This window comes from Eufriesea mexicana, unplaced genomic scaffold, assembly GCF_001483705.2.
Source record: "Eufriesea mexicana isolate 0111107269 unplaced genomic scaffold, ASM148370v2 scaffold2837, whole genome shotgun sequence".
Classification (NCBI taxonomy): Eukaryota; Metazoa; Arthropoda; class Insecta; order Hymenoptera; family Apidae; genus Eufriesea; species Eufriesea mexicana.
The window spans coordinates 43,731-67,312 of record NW_016910883.1 but is presented as its reverse complement, the minus strand read 5'-3'; the positions used below and the strand labels follow the sequence as shown (position 1 = coordinate 67,312).

At 41.7% G+C, this 23,582-nt stretch overlaps 2 non-coding genes across 2 annotated transcripts; both read right to left on the bottom strand.

Moving 5' to 3' along the window:
• Positions 1–21,554: 21,554 nt before the first annotated feature.
• TRNAK-UUU (transfer RNA lysine (anticodon UUU)) lies at positions 21,555–21,627 on the bottom strand. The gene has a single exon. It is a non-coding gene; the product is annotated as a tRNA-Lys (tRNA).
• Positions 21,628–21,717: 90 nt separating this feature from the next.
• TRNAK-UUU (transfer RNA lysine (anticodon UUU)) lies at positions 21,718–21,790 on the bottom strand. Its single transcript has one exon. It is a non-coding gene; the product is annotated as a tRNA-Lys (tRNA).
• Positions 21,791–23,582: the final 1,792 nt, after the last annotated feature.

The following is a 23,582-nucleotide window of genomic DNA, read 5'->3' as shown; positions in this document are numbered from 1 at the left end:
GGTATTTATACCATCGGTTAGGAATTCGACCAAGAATGTGCCGAAAACACTTGCTGACTACCATCTGTTGTTTGCCGTGCCGGTGCCAAGCTTCCATGCATCTCGTCGTTACTCAGCCGCGCGCGACACGAATTTTACGTAAACGTTGTATCAACTTTTACAAAAGCCACTGGAATCGCTGCTTGCGTTAAAGTATTCCCGATATTCGGCGATGGCCGGCCGAATGGGTTATTTACACCGGACGCGGAAGAACGCGGATGGCGCGGAAAATCGGGGAAGGAAATAAAGGCGGAATAGGAGGAAGAGAAACGAAGATACAGCGCGTCGGGGAACAATGAGCTCGGCCATTATGCTCGTCGTTGCATCGCGAAATGCGATTCGGGCACACCTGTAACGACCAGTCGCTCGTAAAAATATCCGCGCAGGTCGGCGAACGAAAAATGAATTCCTCGTGGCGATCGTGGAACACGGGAATTTCCATAAGGTATTATGTCAGGTAATATGAACTGCGTAAGTCGATCGAATACAAAGGACCACCGGTTTCTCACGGCGAGACGGCCTGGCAACCGCAGAGGAACACGCGGTCTGAAGAAAATGGCGGCCGCGCGGACGTTCCTTTAACCCCGGAGCAGCCCGGACGACATCTAAAAATCGTGGTACACCTTGACTCACGCATTTGCGTCAACGTAGACGAGAATGGAAGCGTCGATACACCGGAGGAATATAAGTTGGTGGTTTTCCTCGTAGGCGGTACTTACTTTCGAGGGACAAGCTTAGATAAAGAGCAGTCGTTGAGGATCTAGACGATTCGAGAAACGGGGAGCTTCTCCAGCATCGTATTCCAAAGGAAAGGATATCTATTCGCGAGCGAATGGCTCGAGAATAGTTGAAACCGTGACTAACAGCGAAATTGGAATTGCGATTGACTCGGACTTTTTAAAGAAGAATTTTATATTAATTATTACGTTAAGGATTACATTCGATGTTGGAGGGTAAGTACCACTATCCTAGAGGGCATGTGTCACTTGTCTGAGGTGTCATCTAGTGTCAGAACCACAGAGACAGGAAGGAAAGGGGAAGAATTTTATTTTAATTATTACGTTAACGATTATGAGCAATGTTGGAGGGCAAGTACCAGATGTGTCACTAGTCTAGGGTTCCTAGTGTCACAGCCACATGAGTGCCACGAAGAAAAGGTCTGTGACATTGCGTTGCATGACATTATAAATTCCAACCTTTTTCTTTCCATTCACAGTCGCATTCAGGCAAGAGAGTAGTTAGCACGTGTTCACTCCAAGGCCCTTCTACAATACTTTCTTATTTTACATCGTTACTTACTATACTCTACTACTGTCATATTATTATACTTTTTTTTTAACGTGGGGGAAATCTTCGAAAAATGCCCGATCTCCTAGGGGGAGGGGGGTTATGTGGGATTCTAGCCCACTAAAACCCCCACGATGGCCATCCTACCGCGACATTGGAGCGCCCTGGGCCATATTATTATATTGTACTACTTCTACACTACTATACTCTACTATACTATACTACCAATTTAATAAATACATTTTCGTTACAAAAAAATCCGAACGATTAATTTTAACGAAATACCGAACGATATCAAATCTGCAAATGAATTTCAGAGCTTTAACTCTTTGCGGCACAGGATTTCAGCTAATAAAATAGACCCATGTTGCGCAGGAATTTGATTGCGTTTGAAATGAAACAAAATTGGTATATCTTTATTAATAAAGGAATCGCTTAATGTAAAAACCTAAAACCAAGAAAAAAAAAGCTTTCGAGTTTTCGAGTTATTATAATTACATTATTTCGATTAAACATCGAGCTTCGAAATTTTATCAAATGGCGACTGAAGGGCCAAGGGTTAATATCCATCTTACTTCGTTTCTCCCGAGATCAATATACACGTAGCCTATCACGTTTGATCGTTTGATCGATCGAACGACCTAGGTTTATTACTAATCCCATCAATTTCTATGTACCAGAACGTGCATTGAGATCTGGAGCAGGATTTCATATACGTATCTCCAGATCTACATATGGATTAATTAATCCAATTTATCGTATTACTACTGATTTAAACAATCTTTATAATCGTATAGATCTTTTTCATTGGGCCTTAACAACTTTCGAAAGACAATTACACGGATGATTATCGATTAAAGCTATTCCTCCTGAACAGAACGTCGTATTACTACTGATTTAAACAATCTTTATAATCGTATAGATCTTTTTCATTGGGCCTTAACAAACTTTCGAAAGACAATTACACGGATGATTATCGATTAAAGCTATTCCTCCTGAACAGAACCTTTATAAGCACGTCCCTTTGGTGTTAAATTATGCACAATTTGTTTGCTTTCCTTTTATATGTGAAATTTTATGTAAATGGACTACGGTCCGTTTATGAATAATAATAATAACAACAAATTTAAAGTTACCCAGTGATCTATGGAAAGTCGAAGTAAAATAATTCCACGCCTTAATTTGCATACGATTTTTTATTTACCGTTTTGAGAACATCGTCGACTTTAAGGCAGAAAATCCTCGAATTGCAATTTTTCAAAAATTGCCAAGTTCATAGAGTTAATTTCCCTTTTCCATTAGCCAAATTTGTCAAAATTTGTCAAAATTTGTCGAAATTTAATTAAAGTAAATCGTTTTAACGTCTCGTTTGGAAATAAAAATTTCTCGATTTCCTATATGATAATTATTAACCCTTTGCACTCGACGATGTTTTGACTAGAGAAGAGTAGAAAATCAAAGACTCTTTATTAAAAAACTGACGATACTTTTTCGAGCAATAAATAAAGAATTGTATAATAACAGAATTGTAGAATTATTTGATTTCGATACTTTGCACACTGTTACATTACATTAAATTCGATATATTCATTGATATCGACCTTCCAAATTTTGTGAAATGGTGACTGAGGCTCACCTCTCCAGTGCAAAGGGTTAAAAAATGAATTACGACTGGATTTAATTCGATTTAATTATGTACAATACGTTTGCTTTCCTTTTATGTGCGAAACGTTATGTTAATGCACCACCGTCCATTTATGAATAAAACAATAACAACAATAATAACAAAGTAATAAGAATAAAAGGAAAATAAACGGAGAAATTCGTATTGTCGAATACACGCGAATAGTTTCTTCTTCTCGTTTGCTGGCCGCGAGGTTGGAATTATTATAGCCGTATTCCGATTCATTTCTTCCAACCATGACGTCCGTTGCCAGCTCGGATACCGGTGTTATCGTATTCGCGAGCCGTCCGGCGGAGGATCGACGACCAGCCGCGGAATTCCAAAGCGGAGGCATAGTACACGCGAGCAAGAACGAGGGAATCTCGCGAGACAGGGAGCAGACGGGTCGGAAAATTCGCGGCATCGTTATCGGGATATCTGGGAAGAGGAACGAGATAATGAACGGAAGTGACGCGGACGCGTGAAACTGGCCGGGCGATAAGCGAAACGATCGACTCGTAAATCACGAGGATGACGGGCCGAGGAGAGGGTGGAGCGGGTATCCCGATCGTTTATTGGCAGTCATGCGATCCGCGTGGCATCGGGATCGTCCTGCCAGCCCGGCTACTCCCGTATTCATGCTATGCACGGCCATGCGCCGCATCGCGTACGCGTTGCACATGCAACTGCAGACGTATGCACATGCATTTGGGTCGAGCCGGTATCTCTGGCGGCGCGTATGCACCCGCTGCAAAATTAGCCTCGCGTTCCGTCTTTCGTTCTGTTACCAGGCGCGAGGCTCCCCAATCTCTCCCCCGCGGAGCGCCCTCGCACTTCCGCCCTGTACCCTCCATTCGGATCCACCCATCGATCGCTTTATTTCGCCGTCATCCATGCAATGCCAGCGTCCTAATACCCATCTTCCGACCGGGAGCTAAACTCCACCTGAAGAACTTCTGCTCGAGAAATTTATCATATTTATTTATTTATTTATTTATTTATTAAACGGGGAAATCCATTAGAGTACAAAGGAAATGAACGCACGCGGAGTTTACGAGTTTCTTAACCCTTTGACTACGACAGACTTTGAAACGCACCGGTCGTACCAGACAAGTAGGAACTCATTTACAATGTCCGCCGAGAACGGCAAAATTTTGGGTAGAGATGCATCCCCCGTGTCAGAAAAGCAAACTGTGTTCAGCGCTTATATGCGTCCTCCGTGTCACAAAAGCAAAATTTCTTAACTTGTAACTTAATTGAGCGCCGATCCCCTGAAAACTCGGGTTTGTAAGTTTGTCACTTGACTCTCGCCCTCACGATGACGAGGATTCTTTCTGCTCCTATGGATGTCTTACACGTCAATTCGCATTCACTCGTCATGTTTACGACGATCTGCATTTGTAATTGTTGGGAACTTCGTGAAGGAAACCCAAATGATTAACGTGCAGGGAAGTAACCGTGTTCGGTTATACAGCAATTGTATTTATAAAGGTTTAACATACGAGAAATTTATACACTTTATGCAATATACAAATAAAACACGAGAATCCATTTTTAATACCACTGTGGGTCACAATGTATAAGGTATCTGTACTGTTCCTGATTTGAGAGTGAAGAGCTGCGAGGACAGCAGGCGCTTTTAAACCCCCAAAACCGACCCCTTGATGTCCAAAAGTCGGTATTGGCCTGCAACCTCTAACAGGCCTGTCCTCATCGTTGCATAGGCGTAGTAACTTCCAACAGTTAGACTCCAAAAATATGTACAATGTCCATGTAAAGTTTGCTCTGCTAGTAGAGGAAGAAGCGAGAGCAGCTTTATGCGTGCTCAATGCCTAGTGCCCTTACATCTTGGACAGTGTTTCGAAAAATACCATACATGCCTTAAATATCAGTGTTTTTGTTCTCTGTTATATTATGTAGATCTAATAAACTACATGAAAAGAAGCTGCATCTTTTTCTATAAATTTATTCAATTCTTTTCACGCGTACCGTGTGGTATACGTCGCTGTCAATCCTAGCTGATGTCACGGATGGATTTTGACACGTCCCGTGACGATTTGGATTGGGGTTGCACGGTTCCTTGTCGGATGAAGGATGAGGAAAGGATTCGAAGCTTCTTTTCTATAAATTTATCGAATTCTTTTCGCGCGTACCGTGTGGTATACGTTGCTGTCAATCCTAGTTGATGTCATGGATGGATTTTGACAAGTCTCGCGACGATTTGGATCGGGGTTGCACGGTTCCTTATCGGATCAAGGATGAGGAAAAGATTCGAAGCAACCAGTGGTTCCTGGAAGCTTCCAGCGCGAAAACGGGATCACGAGAGGTCCGGAAGCTGTCAAGAACTCTCTGGAACCTCGTAATTCCAGGTAAAGAACGACACGGTCGGTGTATTTGCATCCCCATAACGACTAGGTACTAGGTGCACACCTCGGCCTTGGTTCACGCGTAGCGCAACGATCGCCGCAATTACTCCGGCAGATAAGATTACGTAAAGCGGGAGTTTGGCTGGTCTGGGCTGACCTCCGAGCTCGCAGCAGTCGGAGGAGGAAGAAATAGATGCACAGAGGGAAAAGAAGCGACGAGGGAAAAACGATGTCGAAGAGGGAGAGAGCGAGTGGAAGAGAGGAAGAAGGAGGATCGGAGCGGACGGGAGAGGGAAGAAGCGAGAGAGAGAGGGATCCGTATGACTGCTGGCACCAAGCAGTCTGCTCCGCTCACCTCGCTATTCCCGTGAGCAATGCCAGCCCGAGATTGCTGCTCGGTACTTGACTCGCGTTCACGAACGTCCACGAACACGTACGAACAACGTTGCATCGACGTGTGCAGGAGCGAGAGGAGAGGAGAGAGCACCGGTAGACACGCGAATATTCCAGTTCCTTCCGTGGAACACGTGTTCCCGACCACTCGGCCGGAGTTCCTTTCGAGGAAGCAGGCCTTCTGGTCCCTTTGCGCTCCTTTCTCTCCGCTTGGCTAGGAAAAAACCCATATCGACTATGTGAAAAACAAAATGGACGTGCCTACGCGTTTTCCGGCTCGTTCGCTTCCCGTATTCCCTCGTATTCTCGAGTCAATTAAGCGGCAATTAAGAATACGGGTATTGAAATATAAACCACAGCTCTTATCGCCTGTGTCTTATCGGATAAGCGTATTGCACGACCTCGAGGAGTTCCGCAGACGCGAAATTTCATTCGCTGATACTGTTTCGACTTTATGGAAAATTCGTATTCCATGGTCAAATGGTACAAATAACGAGAGAGATAGGTCTGATGAGACGAGGACCAAGCATCGGACCCAAAATTGTCAATGTGTCAATATGTTAGCCACTGGAAAACTTGGCTCTCCCGTGTCTCGATTTTATCACGACTACACCTTAGTTTCAAACAGAGTTTTGCACTGCTAAATAATAGAGCTAAAACCTATTGGATTGTTATAGCTATTCCAATTCTAATAGGTTTTTGACTGAAAAATTCAATTTTATTGACATTTTCGACTAATATCGTGGGGAGCTAATTTTCTTGCATAAACAGTAGAGCTAAAACCTATTGGATTGTTATAGCTATTCCAATTCTAATAGGTTTTTGACTGAAAAATTCAATTTTATTGACATTTTCGACTAATATCGTGGGGAGCTAATTTTCTTGCATAAACAGTAGAGCTAAAACCTATTGGATTGTTATAGCCATCTCAGTTCTAATAGGTTTTTGACTGAAAAATTGAATTTTATTGACATTTTCGACTAATATCGTAGTGAGCTAATTTTCTTGCATAAATAATAGAGCTAAAACCTATTGGATTGTTATAGCCATTTCAGTTCTAATAGGCTTTTGACCGAAAAATCCAATTTTATTGACATTTTCGACTAATATTGTGGTGACATAATTCTTTTGCATAAATAATAGAGCTAAAACCTATTGGATTGTTCTAACTATTCCAATTGTAATAGATTTTTGACTGAAAAATTCAATTTTATTGACATTTTCGACTAATATCGTGGGGAGCTAATTTTCTTGCATAAACAGTAGAGCTGAAACCTATTGAATTGTTATAGCTATTCCAATTCTAATAGGTTTTTGACTAAAAAATTCAATTTTATTGACATTTTCGATTAATATCGTGGTAAGCTTTGCACTTCGAACTTTACACCTTCTCGTTATTTTTGTGGATTTTATAATTTCAGGATTTTCTGCTGTAAAGCGACATTTTGAAAACGGTAAATTAAAAGTCGTATGCAAATTAAGAGGTAGAATTATTCTACTTCCACATTCCATGCATCATTGTATTATCCTAAACTTGATGTATTAATTAACGTCGTTCTTCAGAATTTGATTAAATGGCGACCGAGGGTCGCCCCTCAACGAGTGCAAAGTGTTAACTGATCCCAAATTTTACGTATGTTTAATTTAGATGCATCCTATATATCTTTAAGATACCGTAATTTTTTGAAACAGGAGCAGCACGAGTGCCTTTACGGTCACTACAACTGTTTCTCCCAATCCTCAAATTTGTTCTGTTCACCCACTACTCATTTTAACACTAGAACTACCAACCCAGGGAAAATGACTGGTCCCAGAATTTTCCTTTTTGCAATCATCGAACACATACACCCGCTTTAAGAATAAAATTGGTATCAACTCGTATTAAGAAAGAATTATAATCAATATATTCACTCATATTCATCGTACCGCTGAAATTACTATAATCCGTCCACGTTATAGTTAGGTACCCATTAAAGATCGATAGTTCGAGTGTTAAGCATAGTATATTGTATCTTTTGTCGGCCAACAACAACTCTACATCACTCTGTACTATATTATTATTTTTATTATTACCGAAGTGTTATTACCCCTTAAAATAAATAAATAAATAAATAAATAAATAAATGTAGGATGACGAATCTGAGACACCGAAAATTCACGAAAGAACAAGATCACAATAACACAAACTCAAAACTCATATGTAGAGGAGTCACGCAACTTAATTTTGTTATATAGAATAACTTTTCGATTTGCTTCTAGAAGATTTCGATCGGTTTACAATTTGTTTTTATTGGCAATAGCCGATTCGCGATTTCTTTTGGTATCCTTCATAAATAAATAAATAAATAAATAAAATAACGCGAAATTCGAACGATCCCATCGATCGGAGAAGAGAGTAGGATTCAAGATGGCGTATCTTCGGAAGAAATTGGTCGAGACGCGGAGGATCGATCTGGCGTGACGGAAGCGAGGCTTACGGGAAACCGGGAAACGTGGGAAAAGCGGACGGAGACGGTAAAGGTCGAATGGAAGGATACGGCTCGATTCTAAATTTGGTCGGACCACGAGGAAAGCGTAGAAGCGTGCAAGAAAGAGCGCTGGCAGCCGCGAAGGGAAAAGCGAGCGTCGAGGGGCGAGGTGTACTCGAGAACAGACCCGTTCATTGTTTGCAATGGACAGCCTGTATATATACGCCTCGTTCTAATTCCCTTCCTGTTTACGTTCCTCGCGACTACTGTGGCCTACTCTTTCCGCTCGCTAAACGCATCGGGTCATCTCGCGGAACGCGTTTCCGAAACCGACTTTCGATGGAGAAATGGCAAACACATCGGATAGTCATTATGGACTAATCTACAGGGTGTTTCATTTATAAAACGCGAACGTTCACGATTAAAGTAAATCATTTTTATTGCTATCCGAGGTATGGTTTAAATTTGAACGATACCGAGAATGAGAATGTATCTGACGATAATTTAGAAGAGGTCTCTCGAGGTCATCGCGTACGTCATTTCAATGTCTTAGAAAGAACATCAATAAAATATCTTATAGATTGAATTAAAAATAAAATTTAATTTAAAAATTAGTTAAATTTTATAACAATAAATTGTCAATTTAAAATTAATATTATCAAATATTATTTTTAATACTTTTTCATATCATTTTTCGACGTGTTACAGGATCTATAATAACGTGACCTCTAGATGACCTTGCAGAGTAGAGAAACGTTATAAGAAATTGCTAAAATTACGCGAAAACGTATTAAAGTTGGCGACCTTGAAAATGAGACTCTCAGATGACCTTGAGGGAACGTTTTTCTTTGTCTATAGTATAGTGTGTAGTATAGTATATCTTCTAGTATAACAGTATAGTATTCGAAGTAATTAAAATTCAATTATTCTTATGTACTCCGCGATAGTTATAAAAATAATTCTTAGCATGGTGTAAAAATTTCCAGAAATTTTCAGCGATCGAATTAAACGCGACGAATATTTAAAGTATATTTAAAGTATATTTAAAGTAACTTTTAGAACGCCATTTATCATTGTTCGGGCAATTTTAGAATCCTCGAATAGCGGACTCGGAGTTGATTCCGATCCAAGTCCGAATTTCGTTATTTAATATTTAAATGTACGGAATTTGATCGATGATGGCGGCGATAGGTTATTTGTCAATCACACCCGCCATTTTGTCGTACCATGAACGCTGTATAAAATGCTAAATTTCACTTTTATTACACGTGTATCGCATCTCGTGAAACGAGAATTGGCGATTAATTTTTCCCGTCTTCGACGAACCAGCTGACCTATCGTTAATTATGTCAACGGTCCGTATTCCAGAAGTTTTCCCTCGTTCAAGGAGTTTCGCGATAAATGCAAATGAAGATCCCGGCGATAGTCATCGCCTTTTACGATTACGATTATCGTAAAGGGACCATTTCTCATGCCCAGTTACGATCCTACAGCCGAGGGTGATCCCGTTGCACGATCTCGACACTTTTTCGATTCCCTTTAAATATCGCCGGCGGAATACAATTTTCCCGCCATTTCTCGTTAATCGTAGGTCCTCTCTTCCGCTTTAATGCCTCGTTAGCATAAATCGCGACGAACGGATCTCGACTCGACGATCGACTCGGAATTACCATTTCGAAACTTTAAAGCCCACCTTTGACACTTTCTCGCATACAGAACCTGTTCTCCATAAACTACAAACGTATTTTTTACGGTATCGATAGTTTTATTACCCCGTTTAAACTCGTAAAACACGCGAGGCCTTACGCGAGCTTCGTCGGAACCCGTTCCCTCTAACGTTCAAAAATACCGCGCTTCCCGTACCCCCTTCGGTTGGAACCCCTCCTCTCGAGGTCTCGTCGAGGATCCTTAGGAGTGTTTCAAAAATATGACGTTTCGTTAACACTTTGACTGCCAAGTTGGTCACATATGACTGACCACGGTTTATTAGAGAATATGCGGGGATTAAATGGTTGGGTGTGTAAGATGTCTTGAAGGTGAATGGTAAAGCTTGAGTTGGGTATGTGGAGTTGAATTTTGTGTTTGTAGATTGGTATAGGAAAGGGTACTCTTATAGATGTTAACCCATTTGCATCATGACTCTACTTAACACTTTATCGACCGCTAGCAATTCAACAGCATAAGCACATTCAGCCGGCCGCTCAGCCGCAGATTTCCCCTGGTGCCCCCCATATAAAAATGGGGAGCTTACAAAGCAACGCAACTGATACAACTGAGCAACGTTCCTCAATACTAAATAACAAATTACTATTCGTATAATGATAATGACTGTTCATCGCCATGACAACCGATTAATAGGCTATATAGGTCGGTAAGCGTCGGCGACAAAAGGCCGATTAATAGGCTACCGGTTGGTAAAGTGTTAAGGTGCCAGGTTCAGACATCAGCGACGTTCAACCGACGACTGTGGTAATGGTTAACACTCGAAAACGATCGAGTGCAAGGACTATTTATGATAAAGAAAGCTAGATAGGTTCTTGGGGGTTCATTTTAGTTAACACGTTAACACTTTGACTGCCACGTTGGTCACATATGACCGGCCACGGTTTCTCCTGTGACACCAGGGTGGTCATTGGTGACTGGAGCGCTTGAACTCCTTGGAATTGTAAATATCGAATGAAAATTGACAGTTAGTCGATTGTCAACCATCTCTAGCATAGTTAGGAACTTTTGACTCGTGCATATGGGAGTCTGCTAGACAATCTGTCGTAGACAAGCTAACGCTAGAAGCATTAGGTATACACATCACCCAGAATTTATGGAATTAGGATTGAACGTAGCAGGAAGTTGGTAATCTCTTTGTCACTCTGTGTATGTCACAAATCTAGTCCGATGTTTCGAGGTCTGAAGCATTGTTACCGTGTTTTATCGCTTTTATTAAAATACGCATTTGTGGTTCATCTTCGTGACACTGTTCGCTTTGTCCAGCAGGGATGGACGTTCAGTTGTACGGTTTAACACTTTGACTGTGCTACGTTGGTCATATATGACCGGCCACGGTTTCTCCTGTGACACCAGGGTGGTCATTGGTGACTGGAGCGCTTGAACTCCTTGGAATTGTAAATATCGAATGAAAATTGACAGTTAGTCGATTGTCAACCATCTCTAGCATAGTTAGGAACTTTTGACTCGTGCATATGGGAGTCTGCTAGACAATCCGTCGTAGACAAGCTAACGCTAGAAGCATTAGGTATACACGTCACCCAGAATTTATGGAATTAGGATTGAACGTAGCGGGAAGTTGGTAATCTCCTTGTCACTCTGTGTATGTCACAAATCTAGTCCGATGTTTCGAGGTCTGAAGCATTGTTACCGTGTTTTATCGCTTTTATTAAAATACGCATTTGTGGTTCATCTTCGTGACACTGTTCGCTTTGTCCAGCAGGGATGGACGTTCAGTTGTACGGTTTAACACTTTGACTGTGCTACGTTGGTCACATATGACCGGCCACGGTTTCTCCTGTGACACCACGGTGGTCATTAATGACCAGAGCGCTTGAACTACATTGAACAACATTGAATGAAAATTGGCAATTTTAACACTTTGACTGTGCTACGTTGGTCATATATGACCGGCCACGGTTTCTCCTGTGACACCACAGTGGTCATTAATGACCAGAGCGCTTGAACTACATTGAACAACATTGAATGAAAATTGGCAGTTAGTGCATTTTGAATATAACCGCTAATTGGAAGGTACTTTAAAATAGAAAGTGCCGCATTGAACGATTAAAAATTTTTATTAGAACATCCAATAAATATTATAATAAATCTCGTATCTAGTTGTGCACTCTCGTGGCGTCCTGAGAGAAACATGTGATTTCGACGTGGCAGTCCAAGGGTAATAATGCAAAGAAATAATAGCCAATGGGAACGGTGCAAAAACTGTATAGATAGTCTAGAAATAGTAGAACTACAAACCCAGTGAAAATGACTGGTCCCAGAATTTTCCTTTTTGTAATCACCGAACACATACACCTGCTTTAAAAATAAAATTGGTATCAATTCATATTAAGAAAGAACTGTAATCAATATATTCGATCATATTTATCGTATCACTGAAATTACTATAATCCGTGCACGTTATAGTTAGGTTATCCATTAAAGATCGGTAGTTCTAGTGTTAAACAGACGAACAATTAGGACTGGCTTGTCTGTTTAGGCCCATGCAGACGTCTGCAGAAAACGGGAGACAAAAGACAAAACGCAGGGGAAGGGATAACCCCACATCGCTAGAATGTACAATTTATTTTAGTATTCAGTTTTATTTTATCGGTTTATAGTTAAACCGGAATAAGTAGCGGCATTACTCACGTGCAATAACCTACTCGAACGTTCTACGATAAAAACGTTCACTCGTGACCAAAAGTGGCCCTCGAATGCCGCGCGTTGTCAAACCTCTTTATCTCCCACGTACACTGCGTCGAATGAACGAAAAAGATCATCAGAGAAATCGTCAAAAAATCTCGAAAAACCTCGAAGAACTTCGAAAAATGGCGGAAAGTCTGGAGAAGTCCCACAAAAATATTTTCGTCCTGTCTACGAAGGATGCAACGTCGGGCGAATATTAATTGGAGTCATGACAGAGATTAGAGAGACGATCGTGGCGCAAACTTTCCACGCGAGTTCCAGCTATCGTGATTCATGTGTTCGCGAGATAGGTTGCTCTGACGTCGCGATAAAATTGCAAGGTCCCGATAGTCGTAACGATGTCACGTCGCCATGCGGCGCGAAGGGAAAATTTCTTTTGCCTGTCGCGCGATCAAGGGTCCCAGGGTTCAGCTATGCGTGCGGGCACCGCGAGCGGAATAGGGTGCGGCGGGTGGACGTGTACGCGATGCGGAGGATTTACGCGCAGGCACGGACCGCCACGGGTCGTAATTTCGGGCGGAGGAGCGCAGGTGTCGCCGGAAGTCGTTTTACGAGCGAACGGAAACGTAAATCGGAGCACGGCCTTCGTCACGGGCCAGAGGAAGCCGAGTACGCACGGATCGCTCGAATTGTGCTCGCGCGTCTCCATAAACTCCAAGCCGGGGTCGTGCGTGACGCTGCCAAGGTTTCGCTGGAGGGACAGGAAATCTGGCAGGACCTGTTTCCTCGTATCCGTGGAAACACGCTTTGATACACGCGTGCGTCTCCCACGAGCTTCTCTCTCCATCGACACCGATATCATTATCGCTGTCACCTTGACAATTTCGATGGAGGTAGGCAGATACGTCCATAATTCACGCGTGGAAGTTGTAACGATGATTTACAACCCGGCGAATAATCTCGTGGGATTATTTACCGTTTATTCATCGTCGCCTCGAATTTCGAACCGATTTAACGACAGAGCGGCGATCTTAAGGCTGGTTCTTTTAACACGTTCGCCGCCGTGTCACCCATATCTGGGTGACAGGTATGCTTCCGTGGGGATCTACAACACGGCATCCTATAACACGGTTTCTAACGCAATAAGAAAATTGCAAAAACCTTTGTACAAGACTGTACTTCTACATGAGCAGTGTCGACGAAGAAATTTATTAAATTAAAGTTGCATTAAATTAAAATAATATTTTTGTTTTTTTTTTGTTTTGTGTTGTACATACATTTATAATTTCAATAAAAATTAAGTTGTTTATGTAGACTTTAAACAAAATTTGTTTCTAGTAAATTTTCGGAACGTAACCCCCCTTTTTGTACTGCGTCTGGGTCTCATACAACACGATTTCACACAACACGGCATTTTATGGGAACCTATCTACCGTGTTATAGGAGGGTTACCTGTACTTTTTATTAATTTATATTTAGGATAAAATATTACATTACGTTATGTCGCGTGGTATTCGTTAAAACAGTGTAAACACATTTGAGGTGATTTTGTACAATTGGAACAATAGGTCGTAGTGTTTTTACATTCTTCGTAATTGCCTGTCAATATGTTTATGACTGGTAAAACTTTACCAAGTCTGCTACTCTGTTCTATCGTTTGGTTATTTGCAAAATGCAAGTTTGCTGATGGTAATTCGAAACGATTACAGGAAATGGAAAATTGTAAATAGGGTCGGTTGAGCAACATCTAACGAGCGGTGTCTGTACCAAACCCATCCAAATCATCGGTCCGATAACGTTCTAGCGCTCAGACAGTAGGATTTGGGCCCCGCGAGAAACTCGACCGAAACGTGTTAAATATTCCTTACAGATCTTTGCGTAACTGGTATGAACCTTGGGGCTAAAAACTGCGTTACGAAAATCGCTTTGATGGCTAACACGTTTCGTAACGATTTCGATTCTTTCGCGATAATTCCTCCTCGCGATTTATGCCTTTCGCGTTCACGGATGAACACGTAGAGGCTTATCGAGATCGGTGACAAATCGATAGGATAAGATCGGTCGAATGTGCTTTTAATGCTAAACCCATCGCGATTCGCGCGATTATTTCTATCTCGCAATCTGTTTACGATTATTTCGATTAACAATTATGCAATTTTCCTTATCTTTCTCGTAATTTCGCTTTTCGTTATCTTCTTATCCCGTTTCCTGCGAGATTCTCCGTCTATCGCGATCGGTAACTGACCGTGCTGGGTATACAGCGTTGAGCTCGTAAACAAAGTTATTATTAATGTATCGTCAAGGTGGGTTGGCTGAATCAGAGGTCGAAGATCGGCATAAATTTGTACGTGACCGCGATCACGTTTACCCAGCACGCTCGAGACACGCTCGATACCGAGGCTTCGGTGTGAACCGGGCTTTAGAGGATCGGGCCAAGCGCGCTGCAAGCTCTCGAATAGATTCAATCGCCGGGAGTGTCTTCTCAGAAGTACTCGGATGCATTTAAATGCCCCCGGTCAAATAAACAGGCCGTTCGTTGAATACCGATTGTCCGGCCGATATGATTTTTGCATTCGAATACCGTAATCGCACGCGGCACGTCGCGTTTTATGACGCGCATTCGTCAGCCGATAATTGCTCGTTTAATTGCATTCGTTTCTTTCGTAACCACCGTTTAATGAATCTTCCGAGACAGTTACCCCCGATCTACCCGAGTAAACATAATTAACCCCTGCCGCACGGCGTTAACGCGTTTCCACGTTTGCTCGAGACCTTTCCGATTACGACCATAGGTCGCGAAGGTCCTCTTCCACGAATCCATTCGGAATTTTCCTTCTCTCGCGGATCAAATGAGTTACACAGTATGCGTTATTCGGCGTTGACGATTTTTTGGTTCTTCCACTAATTATGCGAGCGTTGGAATTAGTGGAGCCTGGTATAACTTAACGTAGACTGGTCAGTTGATATTTTGTTGTTCCAGGAATATATCTTTTTCCTATCCATCGTTAGGGTTACATCAGGATTCGTCATTGACAATTTTTTGGTTTAACCATTAATTATCTTCGCGTTGGAATTAGCGAAGCGTAGTCTGACTCAGTCTAGCCCAGTCAATTGATATTTTGTTGTTCGTGGGATATATATTTTTCTTATTCATCGTCACAATTATATCAGTAATCGTTGTTGACAATTTTTTGGTTTTTCCATTAATTATCTTCGTATTGGAATTAGCGAAGTTTGGTCTAACTGAATGTAGCCTGGTCTATTGATATTTGTTTGTTCGTGGAATATATATTTTTCTTATTCATCGTTACAATTATATCAATATTCGTTATTGACAATTTTTTGGATTTCCTATTAATTATCTTCGCGTTGGAATTAGCGAAGCGTAGTCTGACTTAGTGTATCCTATCCATTGTTAGGGGTACATCAGGATTCGTTGTTGACAATTTTTTGCTTTTTCCATTAATTATCTTCGTATTGGAATTAGCGAAGTTTGATCTAACTCAATGTAGCCTGGTCTATTGATATTTGTTTGTTCGTGGAATATATATTTTTCTTATTCATCGTCACAATTATATCAGTAGTCGTTGTTGACAATTTTTTGGTTTTTCCATTAATTATCTTCGTATTGGAATTAGCAAAGTTTGGTCTAATTCAATGTAGCCTGGTCTATTGATATTTGTTTGTTCGTGGAATATATATTTTTCTTATTCATCGTTACGGTTATATCAGTATTCGTTATTAACAATTTTTTGGATTTCCTATTAATTATCTTCGCGTTGGAATTAGCGAAGTTTGGTATAACTCAATGTAGTCTGGTCTATTGATATTTGTTTGTTCGTGGAATATATATTTTTCTTATTCATCGTCACAGTTATATCAGTATTCGTTATTGACAATTTTTTGGATTTCCTATTAATTATCTTCGCGTTGGAATTAGCGAAGCTTAGCCTAACTTAGTGTATCCTATCCATTGTTAGGGGTACATCAGGATTCGTTGTTGACAATTTTTTGGTTTTTCCATTAATTATCTTCGTATTGGAATTAGCGAAGTTTGATCTAACTCAATGTAGCCTGGTCTATTGATATTTGTTTGTTCGTGGAATATATATTTTTCTTATTCATCGTTACGGTTATATCAGTATTTATCGTTGACAATTTTTTGATTTTCTCACTAATTATCTTCGTATTGGAATTAGCGAAGCCTAGTCTAACTCAGTGTAATTTAGTCAGTTGATATTTCGTCGTTTATAGAATATATTTTTCCTATTCATCGTCACGGTTATATCAGTATTCGTTATTGACAATTTTTTGGTTTTCTCACTAATTATCATCGTATTGCAATTAGCGAAGCCTGTCCTAATTTAGTTATCCCAAACAGTTGATATTTCATAGTTCGTAGAATATATCTTTTTCCTCTCTATTGTTACCGTTATATCAGTATTCGTCGTTGGCAATTTTTTGGTTTTCCCGCTAATTATCTTCGCGTTGCACTTAGCGAAGCCTAGTCTAACTCAGTGTATCTCGGTCAGTTGCTATTTCGTCCTTCGTGGAATATATCTTTTTCCCATCCATCGGAGGTTAATCGCAGCAATGAAAAAATAGCGACGCCCGCGATAACGTCGAAACGTTTCTTTCTACCACGTGAATTTCTCGCAGACGTCTGTTTACTTCCACCGACTCGCCGTACCGAGTGCAGTCTTATCTAACCTAGACTAGCCTAGTCTAGGCTCGACGGTTCTCCAAAGTGCTTCGCGTTTTCTACGAATCCAACATATCCGATCCTCGCACTTTTCGATAACGGGATTTTTCACATCTCGCTAGTGAACCCCCCCCCCCCATCTTTTGAGAATTATTCACCAGAAAAAATTCCTACTATCATCAACAACATTTCACGTTTCATCGGATGTCCGAGAAATTCTTCAGTTATCAGAAATTGCTCGCATAAATTCCATCCACTTCCTGTTTCCATTCGGTCATTTTAATTCATTGCAACCTAAGAGAGGTTCGCGATGACGAAGGCTTCCCGTCCTTGGCTCGCCCATCAGACACTGCTCTATCGTGACGCAAAGTGGCTCGCCGAAGAAGGCTAATACACAGTTGCACCGGCTGATTCGCGATACCGGAAAAGAAGCGAGACGGTCGCATTGCCAAGGCCGTGAAACGAATGCAGAAGTGGCTGAGTAATCGATGATCCAACGTGAGGCAGGGACAATGACGACAGGAGCTGCTGCCTGTGATCGATAGCGATCATCCGGACTCAAGGATGATGCCCCGAAGCGTTTCGCGGGTCTTTGCCAAGGACACCACCGCCCACCTTTCCGCGTGATTACATCGCAACGCCGAACACCTGCGAGGCACGTCGTTCGTCGCTGACGAGAGGCTTTCGCGAGAAGCGCGGAAAAATACGCCCGCACCCACCGTGCGACCTGGGACCAGGCATTTCTGCTTCCACGAATCCAAACACTCTTACGCAACGTACTCTATGGAGGATTTCTCGCAGCACGTGGAACGCGTGACGTTGCTGGACCTACATTTATCCACGACCAGCACGCCGCTCTTATCTGTCTCGAGACCAGCTCGAAACCCCGCTCGAGAAGCTTCGAGTAAAGCCGAATAGAAGACGACCCAAATTTTTTCCAAATTTATTAAAATTTATTAGAAATTTTGGCGTAAATCGTATATCATAGAAAGATCGCGGATTAGAGATCAGGGATGCGTTTGACGATTCAAAGAGGAGAGCTAGGTTCGAGGAGGCTTCGGAAGCTTGGCGATCGATATGGGAAAGCGTAAATAGTGGTACGAGGTAAGAAAAAGAGAAAGAAACTCGGGACGTTTGACGTAACGCCACGTGTTAGGACGCGTGTGTAGGATGGGAGCGGCCCCCGTGCGGAGGAACGGGTTCACAGAAACGAAATTTACGAGGGTCGAGGTCTGCTCGAGGAGAGACATGTGCGTCGGAGCTTTCTTTCGGCGATGGGATAGAGGAGCGAGGGGCAGGGTGAAAAACGTGGGAGCACCATGGACGACGCCATGGTGCGCGAGTGCGCGGGCTCGATGCGGGGAGACAAAAGAGCTGGCGGGGATAGGACATCGTTAAAGAACGTCGGGGGTGGGTGGAAAAAATAACCAGCTGACGGAACAATAAACCGAAACTGTCCGTACGAGTGCAGGGCGATCATTAAATTCGTGGAAGAATAAATAAACGCGTTCAACGAAACACCAGCCTCTGTCGTCCATTATTTATTCATAGCGGCGTTAGTTTCGAGTTTACCGTCCAATTACGGCCACTCTTCCATTGTAAATTACTCTCCTCTCTCTCTCTATCTCTCTCTCTTTTCTTCTTTTTCTCTCCCATTTCTACTTGTCCCCGCGACCCTAGTCCACGGGTATTCCCGATGAAAAAACCGCGAGCGGAAAGTCACGGTCGAGACTGTGCGAAGATAAGGCCGCTGAATCGGGACCAATTATTCCTCGTTTAGCGGTATTTTCGTCGATAACGATGCCGGATAGTGGCGATGGAAACAGTCATGAAAGCCGTATCGATAACGCGAGCTAGACGAAGCGTCATCGCCGATCGCGATTACACCGTGCACGATTTATCGCGATATCGCGTAAACACACGGCAGTTAGAGTGGAGAAATTCGGGGGACACTAGACGACCGATTTTAATAAACATTCTGATGAAATTTTTCGACGGCTTACGTGTTCCCGTGTAATCAACTTTTCCACTAGCCGACGAGAGGATCGGTGAGGGGCGAGACGGACCCACGAGTCTTGCACAATTTCTCTTGTTTTTCGACTCCGTCGCTTTTCGAATTAGATAACAGCCACCAGACCCCGCGTTCTTCGCCCCTGCGTGTATACACGCGCGTGATACGTCCGCGACGACAATGGGACACGAGAAACGAGATCGACGACGCTGGGAACACGTACCAGGGAACACGTGTGCCTCCTCGTTTGCATTTCTACGGATCCTGTTCGGGAGTCGTTTTATATTCCTACGAGCAGCCGAAGGAAACGACTCGTTTCCATTATTATTCGACACCCTAAAAAAGCTCACCCCCCGGAGACTGATTAGATACGAGCGATACTCGACGCTGCGCGAAAATTTCGAGAATTTCAGGCGTTCACTGCACGAACCGATTAACTCATTTGCATCATGGCTCTACTTAAGGTGGCGTGTTGAAGCATCAGCGACGTTCGACTAGCCCGTATCACCGCGCTCGTATCAGTACTCATAATGACAGTTAAAAGGATTTTCACAACAAAAGCAAAACTTGTTAAGAGTATAATGAACCGACGTAGATGAGATGCTGGCAAAAGGGATCAAACGTTATCTGTGGCATATGAAGAATATTCAGCAATTGGTAATGGAAAAAGGTGATAGGCGACAGTCGTAGCTCGCGGAATATTCCGCGCTCGATGATAGCGGACAGTCGCAGTTCGCGGAATATTCCGCGCTCGGTGATAGCGGACAGTCGGGACTCGCGGAATATTCCGCGCTTGGATGCAAATGGATTAACTCCATAAAACAAAAAGTGGAGAAATGCAATGTGTGGACCATAGGAATTGAAAATTCTCGGCTATAAGGCGTGAGCAACCAATAACGAATATCTCGGAAATATCATTAGGCTGAAGACGTTATGTGTCTCGAGTGGCAGAAATACTGTGCTTATATCTTGTATCGTCTCGTATCATTACATATATTATATCTGTTTCTTTGTTATTGTATTTATAATTACACGTGTCTGTCAATTCGATTCAACACAATGAAATAATGTATATTGTTTTTAAAAATTCCCTTTGCAATTTAAATCGAAATAAATATCGTAGAATGCATAAATACAAATGCAACTTTCATCTAACGGTATATAAAATTTACAAGAAAAAATAGCCAAAAGGTAATCGTTGATAATGCTACCATTTTTACGTCACTGGAACAGTTAATCGATTTGGCAAGTGAAAAAAGTAATAAATTTAAATTTTACTAAATTTTACTTAAATTCTGATAAGACGGTATTAAAAAATTCACCGTTATCATTCATGGCTTGCTAGTGCATTTGAGTTGCATTATTGCAACGATTTACATTAGAGTACGGAGTTAATCAAAGTGGCCTCTGAAATAAATTATTTATTATTCAGCGGCCAAAAAATTGTTGTCGTTTAACGGTGTTAATCTTAATTATCAGGGAAAGTTATTATACATATAAAAAGTTACGACTATACAAGTGCTTTGACACTTAAATTTAAGATTCTCCAAAAAGTGGAGTTAATCGAATTGTGCATTGAACTTAAAATGAGTGGGTGGACAGAAGAAATTTAAGGATTGGGAGAAACGGTTAACGTTAATAAAAATTTTGTTGAAACAGTTGTAGCAAAGGTGCTTTGGGAATGTTGGATGGCGAGAATGAGAATCGAAATTAAACGCGATCGTCTATTTTTACGAATACGTTAACCTCGAATTTATTTCGGTAATTATTCGGTACGGAATAATGATTTTCCGTGGCTTGTTTCCCACGTATGGTCCCAAGTGGTCGGTTTTTGGGGAGCAGGCTGCAACGTGGTGAGTTAGAAATTACGTAGAAATTAGGTGGAATTCCGAAGATTTCGATTCCTCATTGGCATATCTTTTTCCTCGTCTCTTTGTTTACAGGAAAATCTCTGCACTGAATTACGCTGCGACCGCTTTTATATTCACGTGTTGGGTGTGCGATTGGAAAGCAGTGTGCAAACATATTCCGTATTATGGGAGTAAATACAAGCGCGGTACACCACGGAGCTACTTCTAATACCGCTAGAATTAAGAACGATTACGTAATCGAGGTTATGCTTCGCAGGAGAATTTCGTGGAGAAAATTCGTGAAAAACATGTTTAATTAATCGTGGAAAATTGAATAAACGGGTTTATTACGTTGCTGGTTGATCTGCAGAATTATTAAACGAATATTCGAGGGAAAAAAAAATCGCCCGAACAGGGACTCGAACCCTGGACCCTCAGATTAAAAGTCTGATGCTCTACCGACTGAGCTATCCGGGCGCTGGAAGAACATGCCCTCCTAGGCTATTATAACCGGCGCTGCTTTGCCTCGACTCGACACATGCGATTACATAAAAGAAAAAAATATTTCGCCCGAACAGGGACTCGAACCCTGGACCCTCAGATTAAAAGTCTGATGCTCTACCGACTGAGCTATCCGGGCGATGAAAGAACATCCCCTTATTTTACTTCAAATAGCTTAAAATTTTTTAAAAGGATCCTCTTACAAAAATTATTTTTATCAAATAATTAAATAATTTTCGTCGTTCTTTTTCCTTCTTTTTCCAAATGATATTTACCCGTATCAGGTAACGAATGCGAATATTAACAAACGTCTCTTCGCACAGTTGAAAATTACGATTGAATAACTGAATCAAAGCGATGTCGAGAGCTGAGTCAATGTTTACAGCGGCATGATTTGTCGCGATAAGCTGATCGATGCTATTGGTACAAAACGTATCAGCGCGTTTGGAGATCGGGAAAGTGGCATCACTGTCGTCGAGGATAATTATAAAAGCGAGTTACATTAACCCTTCGACTCGCACGAACGATTGCGAGGAATAAAGAGGAAGTCGAAAAAATAGATAAATAAATAAATAAATATAGTCGAGGCTTCGTTATCGAGGACTCGGGGTTCACGATTTTTCATAGCTCCTAATCGCCTCTCGATTTCCGTATCGATGCACTGCTATTCCGGTCGATGATGAGGCCAGAGCGGCGCTAATTGCCACGCAATCGTGGCAAAATATTCGTACGAGACTCGAAGAATTTTATCTCTCTTGCCACGCAACGATAACGAGAAACCGAGTCGAGGATCTCGACAGCTGCGTCCGAGAACGTGTTTCCCCGGCAAACGGAGGATTCTCTGTCTGAATTCGATGATTCGCGTCAAGATACGTGTACCAATTCGGCCAATGTTGTATCGCCTGATCGCCGAGAATTAGCGAACGTTCGAGGACCCACCGCGTACGCACCTGGGACTCCTTTTACAAAGTGAAAGCGTATCGTGCAAAAAAGAAATTTATGAAAACGTCGATTGGCAACGGGGCACAAAATTTGCCAAGTAATTAAAGTATAAAATTGTGGAATTGCGGTTTCGATAACCGCGAATTATACGGGAAATAATTTACCGCGCGAATAATTATACAAACAGGTGTGTACTCTTATCTTACGAAATGTCGTTAACCCTTTGCACTCGGAGATGTTTATCGTTTGATGGAACAGAGACTCCGACGCACCTTTGCGATGGAGGATTTCCGAAAAAGTTCTCATTTCCAGGACGAGAATGAAGAATGAACGAGGAACGCCTGCGAATTATTTTTCGCGAGATTTATTGTGAGAGGAGCCTTTATTTGGATGGCGTCATTCTGCATCGGGATCTACTATGCGTTGCATGAAAGAAGTCAACTCGTTCGGTTGCGGGGCAAGAGGGGTATTCCACTTGCTCCGCCTATACTCTCGTTAGTAATACACACTCTTCTATGACACTCCCAAAACTACTATCTCCAAATTCGGTAACGTGGTACGTTAACATAGGCGTAAGATATTCGCGAAAGAAACGTTATCTCAGAATTAAATTACAATGAATTGGAAGCACTACTACGCCAGGCAATAAACGAAACGGCACCAAATGATTGGAAAAGATTTTGCAAACACGTAGAAACACTGGAACACGAATATTGGGCGAAAGATGGAATAATAGAAGACGCAACTGAAGACCTAGAATTGGAAATACGAAGCAGTGAGTCGGATAAGGAATCAGATGACAATAGCTGAAAGATTTATAAAGTAAAGAGGTACAAAAGTAATAATAATTAACGTCATTTATGAAAATTGATTTAAAATTTAAGATGTATTCTTTATGATAAATTAATTATATAATTGCATCATACTAGATAACCGTTTAAAAAAATCATACGATACAACATAAATTTAAAAAATATGTGTATAGTAGA